At 41.8% G+C, this 11,369-nt stretch overlaps 1 non-coding gene across 1 annotated transcript; it reads right to left on the bottom strand.

Annotated features, from left to right (window-relative positions):
- Nucleotides 1–3,936: 3,936 nt before the first annotated feature.
- Nucleotides 3,937–4,068, bottom strand: LOC136377903 (small nucleolar RNA SNORA68). Its single transcript, XR_010746515.1, has one exon. It is a non-coding gene; the product is annotated as a small nucleolar RNA SNORA68 (small nucleolar RNA).
- Between the last annotated feature and the right edge of the window lie 7,301 nt (nucleotides 4,069–11,369).

Below are 11,369 nucleotides of genomic sequence, written 5' to 3'. Positions count from 1 at the left end.
TACCCTATGTCTTTTGATTGGAGCATTTGGACCACTTACATTTAAAGTGATTATTGATAGGTACATATTTACTGTCATTTTTTTTATTTATTCATTTTAGAGAGAGAGAGAGAGAGAGAGAGAGAAGGGAGGAGGAGAAGGAAGCATCAATTCCCGCATGTACCTTGACCAGGCAAGTCCAGGGTTTCAAACAGGCAACTTCAGCATTTCAGGTTGATGCTTTATCCACTGAGCCACCACAGGTCAGGTGCCATTATTTTCTTTTAACGGTGTTCCCCCCTTTTCCCTCTTCTTTTTCTTATAGAGGCCCTTTAATATTTTCTGTAATGCCAGTTTGACAGCAACAGAATCCTTTAGCTTTTTCCTTGTCTGAGAATTTCTTTACTTCTCCTTCAATTTTAAATGATAGCCTTGCCGGGTAAAGCAGTCTTGGTTGTAGGTCCTTCCTTTTCACCACTTTGAATAGTTTGTGCCAATCCTGTCCAGCCTGAAATGTTTCTGTTGAGAGATCATCTGACAGCCACATGGTAGCTCCCCTGTAAATAACTAACTGCTTTTCTGTTCCTGCTTCTAAGACTGTCCTTTTCTCTTTAACCTTTTGCCATTTTAATTTTGATGTGTCTTGGTACAGGCCTCTTTGGGTCCATCTTGTTTGGGACTCGCTGCACTTCCTAGACTTGAATGTCTTTTTCCTTCACCAGGTTAGGGACATTTTGGGTCATTATTTCTTCACATAGGTTCTTGATCCCTTGTTCTCTCTTTTTCTTCTGGTACCCCTTTGATATAGATTTGTTGTGCTTCATGTTGTTTCAAAGGTCCCTTAAATTCTCCTCAGTTTTAAATTTCTTTTTTACTATATGCTGCTCTAATTGGGTGTTTTTTCTTATGCTGTCTTTTAAATCACTGATTCAATCCTCAGCTTCATCCAACCTATTGTTTATTCCTTCCAGTGTATTCTTGATGTCAGATATTGTATTCTTTTTTTCTGACTGGTTTCTTTATATGATTTCTATGTCCTTTTTTATGCTTGCGGTCTCTTTGTTGAAGTTCTCATCTTGTTCTGTGAGCATCCATATAACCATTACTTTGATTTCTATATCTGATAAAATGTTTATCTTCATTTCAGTTATCTCTTTTTGTAGAGTTTTTCGTCTGCTCTGTCATTTGGGGCCTGCTTCTTTTTCTCCTCATTTTGGCTGCCTCTTTGTGCTTTTTTCTATTTATTAGATAGATCTGCTATGATTCCCAGTCTTTGTGGGGTGGCCTTATGTAGTAGTGGTTGTCCTGTTAGGTCCTGTGATGCAGTCTCCTTGATCACCTGAACTGAGTGTTTCAGGAATGACCCTTGTGTGGGTTATGTGGATCATCCTGTTGTATTGAGACTTGATTGCTATAGACCTGCTATGTGTCAGTTTGAGCCTCAGTCTGGCTGACTGTGAGGCTCTACATCAACCAAAGTGTGTGAGTTGCAGTACAGATGCTGAGCACAGGAAGTGGAACTTGCCTCATCTGGGTTTGGTGCCTGACAAGGTCTCCCTTTGAATATGTTGTTTGTGAAGTTAACTGAATCTTGCTCTGAATGTTGTCTGAATCTGTCCACTGGATGCGATGGTTTGGGGCCTCTTGAGAGGGATCCTGATGCCAGCAAACATGCAATGCTGCCAGTTACTGGTCCTTCACAACCTGTTTGGAGCTATGAGAGATCCACAGTCTGTGGCTGCCACTACTGGGTTTAGTTACACGTGGAAAGGACCAAGCTGCACACTGAGGTCAGCTTTTGTCAGATCCAGGCTCAGGTGTAGTTCAGCAAAAGACCCTCTGAAATCTGCCTCTAGCTGCCTCCAGCTGCTGGCTGCCTGGTAGGCTCAGTCACTAAAGAGCCTCTGGGAGAGTTGGGAGGATGGGGGTAGTGGCTTTCCTCTGAGGGGGAGGTGCCTGTCAGGTTTCAGGAAGGCTGGTGGGTGTGGTTCCCCACTCCAAAGCCGCTCTTCTCAGACTGTCCTTTGCAACCAGGAGGGTGGTTCTAGAAAATTTCCCATGAGGGGGAAACACCAGTCAGAGTTATGGGAAAGTGGGGGTAATATTCCCCTTCCTTAACACTGAATAACTGAGTCACTTTCCGCTCACTGGACCCCTGAGTCTGTCCAGATCTCTACTCTCTGGTCCAGCCAACTGACTCCTCTGCAGAGCCTAATCTCTGCTGAGTGGGGCAAGAAGGAATCTGGAGGGTAGGACGAGTGGTTTCTCCCAGGCTGATGCTGTTAGGAGGGTAGTGCTCCACTGAAGAAAGATGGTGACCATGGTACTGAAGAATGACTTAGCACACGAATCCTAGTGGCCATCACCCACCGTCTTTCCTCAGTGCTGCAAACCCCAGAGACTCCCCTCGTGCCCCTAGTTGAGCAGCTCTCTTTCCAAATTCACAGAAAGACCCAGCTGTGCTCAGTTCTCTTGTCTCCCTGCATGTGGCAAATCCAGTCACACCTGCGGGCCCAGGTCCCAACAGGCCGGGGTGGGGGAGGGTGCTGGCTGCACTTGAGGTGGTGGGGAGTAGCTTTCCTTCTAAATTTACAAAAAGTCCAATTTGGGTGCAGTTGTCCTGTCTCCTTTCAAGTGGTGAATTCTGTTGAGTGTGCTTCCAGGTGTGATTGGGGGAGGGCTTCCAGCTCTGTGCTTAGAATGGGAGAAACTGTTATTTTCCCCAAAGCCTTCCCACCTAGTCACTGTCTGTATGTCCCTTACAAGTCTCCCCACAGAGAGAGAATGTCCCGTGAAGTCTTTGCTGCTTGCAGCCTGCAAACGCCTCTGCAGGACCAAACATGGCTGAGTGGCCGGCTTGAGCAGTAGGGGTGGGGGGAGGGGGGAGTGCACGCCCCATGCGGTACTATAACCCTGGGAGGGCTCGCCCCTTTGTAGGTGCTGTCTGGGTGACCCAGGCCAACTCAGTCTCCTCTGGTTTTCAGCATCAGTTGTTCTGCGGTCTCCTCTTCCCACCTCCACCACTCTGGGCCAGGTGTCTTCGCTTGGTTGAGAGGCCCTGCTCTTTCAGGGAGGGAGTCCTGCTGCTGTACCTGCTGCACCCAGGCATGGGGGGAGCTCTTTCCGCATCGCCACCCATCTTACCAGTCTCTATGTGGTTTCTCCCGCAAATCATTGGCCATAATATCTTAGTTCAACTGGTTATTTAGGTTGGTTGCGCTAATATAGCTGTAAATACAGTTTAGGGCGGGAGCAGGTGAGTGTAGCATCCACTTACTCTGTAGCCATGTTGGAATCTCTTAAATGTATTTTTGGAGCAGGGAGATGGAATAGAAATTTGCTCCATCCATTTTGTACATATACTGGTATGTTTGCACTTCTTGCAATGGAGCACCAAAAAATAAGAAAAAAACCCCCACAGTTAATAAATATACAGCTTGTTAAACTTTCATAAAATCAACACTCCCATGTAATCAGTATCCATATTAAGAAATGCTCATTAGTATTCCAGGAACCTTATCTTTCTCTCTCTCTCTCTCTCTCTCTCTCTCTCTCTCTCTCTCACACACACACACACACACACACACACACACACTTTGGTTTTCTCAAGCAGTTTATTTAGGCACAACAGGGGACAGGGAGGGTATAAATCTAAAAGGTGTTGGGCCTCTTGATGGTGAAGCATGGCTTGTGCTGGTGACGAAGGACCCAGTGGGGCAGTGGGAACTTGATCTTGGAGTCATGGAACTGCTTGACTGCAGGTCTCTGGCACTTGCTGGCGGCAATCTCTTCCCCCTTTATGCTCTGGATAGAGTGGGTGCCGGCATGGTGCCAGGCTCCCATGTCTCTGTCTGCAGGGAGTAGGAGAGAGTAGGGTGAACATGCATTAGGGTCTCTGGGTGTTGCCTGAAACTCCCATCAGGTGCCTGTCTGGGGGGCCCAGTATCTTGCCACCAGGAGTGTAGAACCTCCCAGTTCACTCTGAGGGGCACAGCCACAGCTTCTAAAGGCTATGAGATCCACCTGCTGCCAGCACCTCTGTTTAAGCTGCTGCTCTAACAGGTACTGGCTTTTTGGCTCAGTGGCAGAGTGTCGACTGGGCATGTGAAAGTCCTGGGTTTGACTCCTGGCCAGGGCACACAGAAGAAACACCCATCTGCTTTTCCACCCTCCCCCCTCTCCTTCCTCTCTACCTCTCTTTTCCCTCCCCCAGCCAAGGCTCCTTTGGAGCAAAGTTGGCCCGGGCACTAATGATGGCTCCATGGCCTCCACCTCAGCTGCTAAAATGACTCTGATTGCAATGGAGCAAGTCCCCAGATAGGCAAAGCATCGCCCCCTGGTGGGCATGGCGGGTGAGTGGATCCCAGTTGGGCTCATGCAGGAGTCTGTCTCTCAGCCTCCCTGCTTCTTACTTCAGAAATATATAAACAAGCAAAACCAAAAAACAAACAAAAAATTGCTGCTACAACAATCAAATGTTTTATTTTTTAAATGCCAGTAGACAGTGTATGTGTGGGTCTGTTTCTGGGCTCTCTTGGGAAGGACTAACATTATCATAATATTGAGTTCTCCAATCCATGAACATGGTCTGTCTCTTATAAAGGGAAACTTTGTGATTCAACAACTTCCCCAAAATGCTGGAAACTCAGGAAGGGAGTGACTAAGCTCATCAATTTCTCTGGAGCTTCTAAGGGTTCCTGCAGGGAGATGTTCTGCTTCACCATATCTTTCAGGAAAGATGTGGATATGCTTCTTGGTTTGATGGGGTGAGTAAAGTTGCCATGGGAGCCTACACTTTTCTAGCCACTACTCCCACTTCATCATCCCAATCACTGCAGATGTTTGGTGTCCTCCTCCCTCCACAGCACATCCTCCATCATCTCATGCCACTTTTTCTCCAGATCTTCTGCTAAGAATTTTTAGTATAACCCAGAGCAAAGCATTTTTGGTGACTTTTCTGACCATAGGTGCAGGGCTCTTTGTCTAGCCTCCTTCCCTGCTAATCACTTCTTTTCCCTTCCTCATCCTTCTCCTCCTTCTCTTCATCCTCCTCCTCCTTCTCCCCTTCCTTCCCACCTTATCCTCCTATTTCTCCTCCTCCTTCTTCTTCTTCCTCTTTTTAAAGTTTATTCTTTATGCTAGTGTGTCTTAAGGAAAAACAGTAACACCTTCTTCACCTAGAATGCTTCCTCTCAAATTTGATAATAAAATTTTTCAACATAAAGAAAAATAGAACAAGTCGAATAGATCATGTCCACACACCAACCAACTATACATAACAATTGTTAACATTTGTCATATTTGCCACACTGATCTCATTGTAAAGATGCTGTAAAGTTAATACATATATCATGATATTTCACCCTACGTATTTCAGCATGCATCACTAAAAATTAAGGACATTTCCTTATATGACAACAACATTATCATCTCTAACAATACTACTAGTAATGACTCATATAATATAATACCCAGAAGATATTCAAGATTATTCCAACTGCCCCAAAATATCTTTACAGCTGGGTTATTCATTTGTGTTTTATTGTATGTCTTTCATTTGTGTTTTATTGTATGTCTTTTCAATCTTTAACTATTTTACCATTCAGCTCTCAAAGCACTACCTTCTGGATTTGTCTAGTTGCTTACTCTAGTGGAATTGTTTCTCCATCTCTTCTACTTCCTTTTAATTAGAAGTTAAATATTTTTTGACAAAAAATATTTGATAGGTGGTTCTGAATACTTCATAGTTCATCATATTGGAAGATACAGGAATCTAGTTCTACCAATATTTTCAATGCTAATATTGATCCTTGCCATTAAGATGATGATAGCCTGATCCTGTAATTGTAAAATTACATTTCCTTCTCATGTTTAGCAAGTAACCTGTGAAGTGAAATTTTGCAAACATGTAAAACACCAGTTCTTCATCAGTCTTTCACTTAATGGTGTTAGCATCTTTTGTTGATATATGTCTGAATCAACTATTTCATTAGGAGATTATAAATTGATTTTCTAATTATATTATTCCTCTATATTTATTATCTGGTGCTCCCCTATAAATAAGACTTTCCTTCATCAACATGTTTTATTTGGTTATCCGGATAATAGTTCCTAAAGAAATGGTGTATAAATGTTTCATTATTTCCTTTAGAATCTAATTTCAAAGTAAGAAAGTAATTACTAATTTTCACAGTTAATGTGATAGCCACCACCTCTGGTAACAATTCAGTGTTTTGTTTTATTATTATTTTAATAGAATTATGGATTTATAATATAATATCATTATAAATTCTAAGTATTGCAACCAAATCCATTATGTATTTTTTTTTTTTTTTACAGAGATAGAGAGAGAGTCAGAAAGAAGGATAGACAGGGACAGACAGACAGGAACGGAGAGATGAGAAGCATCAATCATTAGTTTTTCATTGCGCATTGCGACACCTTAGTTGTTCATTGATTGCTTTCTCATATGTGCCTTGACCGCAGGCCTTCAGCAGACCTAGTAACCCCTTGCTCAAGTCACCGACCTTGAGCTCAAGCTGGTGAGCTTTTGCTCAAACCAGATGAGCCCGCGCTCAAGCTGGCTACCTTGGGGTCTCGAACCTGGGTCCTCGGCATCCCAGTCCAATGCTCTATCCACTGCACCATCGCCTGGTCAGGCCATTATGTATTTTTTTGATGCTCATGTTGTTATACATTTGGCCAGCATAACCCCTTCACACAGGTTTATTACATTTGACAAGTTTTTTAAAAGCATTTAAAAGTTTCCTTACTTTCTGACATAGCAAGATCACCCAGGATCAGCAGATCATCAGCTTAATAGCTGTATGTCCTTGAACAAGTTTCTTAAACTCTCCGAGCTTCAGCTTCCTCATTTATAAAATGAAAATGATGGTACCTACTTCACGGGGTTAACATGAAGAATAAATGTGATGGTGTACTTAGAATAGCAACTGACATTCAGTTGGCAGGTACTAAATCACTGTTATTATTATTGTTGTTAATCCAAGCTCTGCCTTGAACAACTCTAGTGAACTTGGATAAGACATTTGACATCTCTGAGCTTCAGCTTCTCTGTATGTACAACGGGAGATTTGGGCTACAAACTTTAGGTCCTTTCTATATCCAACATTCAATGATCCAGTGGTCTATAAGGGATTGACAAGAAAAAACAAAACAAGAACCCTAAAACAACAACAGAAAACCCAAGAAGAGCATTCATGAAAAACCCATGACTATATCATGGTCAATGGTGAGAGACTGAAAACTTTCCCCTTAAGATCTGAAAATACCCTGTTTCATCACTGCTATTTAACATCATACTGGAAGTTCTAGCCAGAGCAATCAGAACTTAAAGGGTCACTGGAGGAGTGCCCTGGGACTGTGCCAATGTGCAAAGATAGGAGAGGTATCTCTCTTTTGCTCTCAATCCTTCTCCACCTCATTCAGTTGCTGGCATTCCAGAAAATCTATCAAAACACTAACTGAACTCAGGCTAAAGGAATAGAGACTTCATAGACCAGATATAATGAAGAATATAGAACTTACTATAAAAATAGTTTACAAAATTAATTAGTCAAACAGTTGAAGCCTATAGCAAGCAACAAAAACAATCCCTAAAAGAGGGAAAATCTGATTTCCAGACTTGTCACATTATGATATTAAAAACATTTTTTTAATATAATGTATAAAAAGCAACAAGAAAGTATGGGCCATTTACAGAAGATATGAACAGAAACTGACCTTGGAGAAGCCATTGAACTGACTAGAAGAATACCTTAGCTCAATTGTCTTTAACATTCTCAAAGAGCTGAAGGAAACTATGAACAATAGCTAAAGAAAATTTGAAGACCAGATATAAATAAATTGAGAATATTAATATAGAGATAGGATGATAAAATAAAGAGCCTAACAGTATTATGGAGCTGAAAAGTACCATAATTCAAATGAAAAATTCACTAGAAGGTTTCAATATTGGATTTGAGCAAGAAAAAAATAGCAAACTTTGAGATATATCCATTGAAAATATTCAGATTCAGAAACAGAAAAAAAAAGAATGAAGAAAAAACCCCCAACATATGTATAATGAAGATCCTAGAAGGATAGGATAGAAAGGTGCACAAAAAATAACTCCCCAAATTTGACATAACACATGAATCTACACATTCAAGAAGCTCAACACATTCCAAGAAGGATAAACACAAAGAAATCCACACTAAGACATATAATCAAGATGTTAACAGCCTAGAACATGGGTCGAGAACCTATGGCTCATGAGCCAGATGTGGCTCTTTTGATGGCTGCATCTGGCTCGCAGACAAATCTTTAATAAAAAAAATAATAATAACGTTAAAAATATAAAACATTCTCATGTATTACAATCCATTCATTTCCTACCGCATGTTCATGGTTGCGGGTGGCTGGAGCCAATCACAGATGTCCTCAAGGACAACACCAAATTTTTATTGGATAATGCGTAATGTACACGGGTCGTTGTATGGCTCTCACGGAATTACATTTTAAAATATGTGGCGTTCATGGCTGTCTCAACCAAAAAGGTTCCCGACCCCTGGCCTAAACAAAGAATCTTGATAAGATTAAGGGCTGATTTCTCATCACACACATGGAGGCCAAAAGGGAGTGAGGTGTTTTTAAGTGTTCTGAAAGAAAAACTCTGGCAGCCGAGAATTGTGTAAATGGAAAAATTATCTTTCAAAAATGAAGGAGAACATAGAACGTTGCTATATAGACAAAAGCTAAAGAAATTTATTGGTAATAAAACTATCATACAAGAAATGTTAAAGTTGTTCTTTAGGTTTTCAGAGGTTCAATAGAAAATAATCTTACAGAGTGATCTGATCCAGTTATGGTGGGTAGTCATGCTGCAGGCATATAACTTTTCAGTAAAAGGTTTATCTTTGCCTTAAGCAAATCCTGTTTCTGTGCATCTAGGTTAACATACCTTTAAAATAAGCCAAAACCACCCTTAAGAGAGCACATAATCTTGGTAACCATTCTATAATCCAGTGATTTTTAACGTTTTCATCTCATGGCACACATAAACTAATTATTAACATTCTGTAGCATACCAAAAATATATTTTTTAGCAATCTAACACAAGAAAATAGTTGTAATTTTGATTCATTCACATTGGACAGCTATTATGCTAGCTGTTGACATTTTTTTATTTAGCAATACTGTATAAGTGAAAAGAGGTCAGTGTATTTAAGTAGTCAGGTATTGAATGTTTTGATTCTTGCAGCACACTGGTTAAAAATTGTTGCTGTAATCCCATCTCCACCTAGCTTTCTTCCATCTTCATGTAATCTTCCTTAGTTCCTACCTTAATTTCAAATGCATAAAAGAAGCTGCAAAACTGTTATTTTCCACAGTATCTGAGATCTTGTTCCCCAACAATGGCATCAGTTTGGCTCAGATAAACTCATTAAAATTCTCTACACGTTTGGACACTTTTAATGTTGACAGGTAGAAATTAAAGGACAATAAGCAGTAATGCAAAGCCATGTGGAAAAAATAGAAATCTCCAGTAAAAGTAACTACATGAGTAAATGTAAAAGCTAGCATTATTGTATTTTTGATTTCTAACTCCACTTTTTATATCCTACATGATTAAAAGACAACCATTATAAATCTACGTCAATGGGTGCATGCACAATGTAAAAGATGTTATTTGTGACAATAACAACTCAAAGGGGAAATGGAGTTGTATACGAGCAGAATTTAGTATGCTATTAAAATTAAATTGGATTCAATTCAAACTAGATTGCTATAAATTGAGGAAGCTAATTGTAATCCCATGGTAACCATTTAAAAAAACTAGAAATTATCACCCCTGGCCAGTTGGCTCAGTGGTAGAGCATCGGCCTGGCGTGCAGGAGTCCCGGGTTCGATTCCCGGCCAGGGCACACAGGAGAAGCGCCCATCTGCTTCTCCACCCCTCCCCCTCTCCTTCCTCTCTGTCTCTCTCTTCCCCTCCCACAGCCGAGGCTCCATTGGAGCAAAGATGGCCCGGGCGCTGGGGATGGCTCCTTGGCCTCTGCCCCAGGCGCTAGAGTGGCTCTGGTCGCGACAGAGTGATGCCCCGGAGGGGCAGAACATCGCCCCCTGGTGGGCAGAGCGTCTCCCCCTGGTGGGCGTGCCAGGTGGATCCCAGTCAGGCGCATGTGGGAGTCTGTCTGACCGTCTCTCCCGTTTCCAGCTTCAGAAAAATACAAAAATAAATAAATAAATAAATAAATAAATAAACTAGAAATTATACACAAAAGGAAATGAGAAGGGAATTAAATAGTACTTCAGAAAAATTAATTACAAAAGAAGGCAATAATAAAGAAAATGAGGGATAAAGGTATAAAGACATACAGAAAACAGCAAAGGGAAGAAGTAAGCCCTTCCTTATCAATAGTTACTTTAAATGTAAATGGATTAAACTGTCCAACAAAAGGCAGAGATCAGTAGGATGGATTTTTTCTTTTTTTGTATTTTTCTGAAGTTGGAAACGGGAAGGCAGTCAGACAGACTCCCGCATGCGCCCGACCGGGATCCACCCAGCATGCCCACCAGGGGGCGATGCTCTGCCTATCTGGGGAGTTGCTCTGTTGCAACCAGAACCATTCTAGTGCCTGAGGCAGAGGCCATAGAGCCATCCTCAGCGTCCGGGCCAACCTCGCTCCAATGGAGCCTTGGCTGCGGGAGGGGAAGAGAGAGACAGAGAGGAAGGAGATGGGGAGGGGTGGAGAAGCAGATGGGCACCTCTCCTGTGTGCCCTGGCTGGGAATCGAACTCAGGACTCCTGCAGGCCACGCTGACGCTCTACCACTGAGCCAACCGGCCAGGGCCAGTAGGATGGATTAAAAAATGATTCAACTATAGCCTGACCTGTGGTGGCACAGTGGATAAAGCGTCGACCTGGAAATGCTGAGGTCGCCGGTTCGAAACCCTGGGCTTGCCTAGCCAAGGCACATATGGGAGTTGATGCTTCCAGCTCCTCCCCGCTTCTCTCTCTCTCTGTCTCTCCTCTTTCTCTCTCTGTCTCTCCCTCTCCACTCTAAAATGAATAAATAAAAAATAAAAAAAATGATTCAACTATATGTTGTCTACAAAAGAGTAATTTTAGGTCTAAGGACATGCATGAGTTGAAAGTTAAAGAATGTAAGAAGATATTTCATGCAAATTGTAATTAAAAGAGAAGTGGGGTGACTATACTCAGATCATAAAAAAACAGACTATAAGTTAAAAACCATTAGAAGGACACAAAGAAGGACATTATATATTAGTAAAATGGTCAATTCTTCAATAATTTATAACAAGCCTGACTAATGGTGGCACAGTGGATAGAGCATCAACTTGGGATGCTGGGAGCCCAGGTTTGA

This window comes from Saccopteryx leptura, chromosome 6 (genome assembly GCF_036850995.1).
Source record: "Saccopteryx leptura isolate mSacLep1 chromosome 6, mSacLep1_pri_phased_curated, whole genome shotgun sequence".
Lineage (NCBI taxonomy): Eukaryota > Metazoa > Chordata > Mammalia > Chiroptera > Emballonuridae > Saccopteryx > Saccopteryx leptura.
Note: the sequence above shows the minus strand (reverse complement) of the source record. Positions and strands in the feature narration are given on the sequence as shown.